The following is a 2858-nucleotide window of genomic DNA, read 5'->3' on the forward strand; positions in this document are numbered from 1 at the left end:
TGTTACATCGTTCATGTTTGCAATGAGATGACTTAAAACACGTTTTCTGTAGTGAAGTTTAAATTTTTTTATTATCCCTTGATCCAAGGGCTGACACTCTGCAGATGTCATTGGTGGCAGAAAAACGATTTGAATGTTGGACAATTCAATGTGCGGGTGAGATGCAGCATTATCCATGAAAAGAATAATTTTTCTGTTTTGACGAATCATGTTTTGGTTAAAGTGACTTATCCATTCGCTCATGATATCTCGTGTCATCCACGCTTTTTTATTAGACTTCCAGTCAACATTCAAAAGATTTAACTTTATGCCCTTTAATCAACGAGGATTTTGTGGTTTTCCTATAACAAGAGGTTGTTCAGTCTCCCAGCATATTTGTACACAATAGTACAGTCAATCATTCCTTAGAAATTTTTCCACCCTGGCACTTTTTGTTTTTTAGACTCATTGTTTTTTCAGGAATAGCTTTAAAAAACAACCCTGTTTCATCACAGTTGTAAATATCCTTATCTTCAAAATCACGACATAAATCTTCCAATTTGACGGTCCACTCTGTTAGAACCCAAGTATCAACAGATCCACCTTCACCACTTACGGTTTTCCAATAAATTTTATGCCGAGTCTTGAACTTGTCTAGCCATCCCACAGAAGCTTTGAACTCATTTACTCCCCTTTTTCCTAATAATAGGCCCATTAATGGGAATTTTTTTAGCACGTTCGCGACAAAACCACTCATACGTAACATTGTCAATTTGAAGTCCAACAGTTTTCGGGAATGATTTTTGAACCTGATCATTTCCGTGTTGCCAAAATTGTTTGAGCAGTTCATTTTTTTTTCTTTTGGATGTCGCTTACCTGCGTCTTCCCGATTTTGAATTTTGCAGCGAGATTGCGAACACTATTTTTTTGCCGATCATACGCATTAATGAGTTTGACTCATTTTTAAAGTTAAATGTTTACGAGAAGACATTGTGCACTTCACACGACACTGAACAAAACTGAAAACTGAAACTGAAAAGACGAAAGGCCGACCATATCCCCCCCCCCATGCACACACCGAATTCATCAGAAGTTTTACACGTGCCTTAAAATTCTTGAAAAAGGGTTTAGAACCGCGACGTAAACCTTGATAAAATTCAGAGAATCGGAAATAGAAAAAAAAACACACGATTGAGGCAATACGTGGAAGAAACGTTCCTAGAAAAAGAGCCGTGAGCTCGCCCGCTGTCCGTTATGGGGTGATCAAATTAAGTGCTAATCTAAACGAAACAGTGCAGATTGCCTGTCCGCGTCCGTTACAGAGAATGTCCGCTAGACAGAAGCTGCAAACACGTTAAAACCAATAGAGGTGAGTTGGGGAATTTGAAAATGTCCGTTGTAGAGAGATGTCCGTTAGGAGAAGTTTCACTGTATTTCTAAAGGCCATGGGGGACCGACACCAGATAGTGGGATCCATTGCAAACCAGGTGCACAGGGCAACGCAGTTTACTGTGGCCAGGTGACTCCACACAGGTGGACTGTTTGCCCAACTGCCAGTATGTTGTGTCCCTTTAATGCCTCCCCATCGGAGACACCGTTTACAGTGGTGAATCGAACACTAGAATTGGACAGGGGCGCAATGGGGTAAGGTACTTTTTACTGATGAAAGTAGATTCAGTCTCAGCAGCAATTCTGGACGTCAGCTAATCTGGTGAGAGGTTGGCACACAGTATCACCTCGCAAACATCACTGAAAGGGATCAATATGGCAGTTGAGGTGTTCTTGTATGGGAAGGTGTTATCTTGGATGGACATACAAATTCCAGATACTGAAAGGCGGTACTGCAACTGGTGCACGTTACTGTACTGAGGTAATCCTTCCCAATGTGCATCTGTTCCGAAGTGCCATTGGCCCCGAGTTCGTATTTATGGATGATAACGTTACACCCCATCACATTGCAGCTGTTGATATGCTTTTGGAAAGTGAGGGCATTGTTTGTATGGATTGGCCTGCCCGTTCTGCTACTCTAAATCCCATTGAACACATATGGGATGCTCTGGGGAGAGGCCTAACAGCACATCCACACCCACCAGAAAACATTCACCAGCTGAAGATGGCGCTACCAGAGGAATGGACGATGTTACCACAAGAACTTAGTAACAACATTGTTCTAAGTATGGACAGGTGGTGCAAAGCCTGCATCAACATTAGGGGTGGTCACATCTTACTGAGAACCACACTTCCCTTTGTTCCATCTTTAGTAGTGATGCATCTGTATCATAGCAGCCAGTGCTATGTTGCCATTTATGAATAAAGTCACTGTGTACCGTTTTGTTTCCATTGTTATGTCAGTGTTTCCCTCATCATTTCTGTACCTCATGACATTCCATTGGTATGCTTTTCCCATTTCGAGGCTACTCCTATGAGAATGTTGAGTGTGTAAAAACTTTTTGGTCCTCTTCAAAAGTAATGACATTGTGGAAGAATAAACATGTTTATATATTGGTACTATAAAAGAACATAACCAATAAAATAAAATAAAAAAAACATACAAATAACAAATGCTGCTGAAGCATTGTTTCAAAATGGTTCACTAAAAAACAAATTGCTGGATTTTCAACATACATTGTGATCTTAAAGACCCAAGTGTAAAAATTTGCTAAACAATTTTATATGTAACAGTTGGCTGGATCGATTTAAAAACCAAATACAAGAATATCGATATAAATAATATGTAGGTATATTCTAATATTTCTTTTGTTTTTTTGAATCCATCTTTTTTATCAAGTTATTAAGAATTAAAAGAAATAGGAGGTAGAGTTAACTGATCACTGATATAGTGTGTAACGGTTATAACAACAAAATTTGGTTGGTCCTTT

This window comes from Mastigoproctus giganteus, chromosome 14 (genome assembly GCF_048544385.1).
Source record: "Mastigoproctus giganteus isolate SK-2022 chromosome 14, ASM4854438v1, whole genome shotgun sequence".
NCBI classification, from domain to species: domain Eukaryota; kingdom Metazoa; phylum Arthropoda; class Arachnida; order Uropygi; family Thelyphonidae; genus Mastigoproctus; species Mastigoproctus giganteus.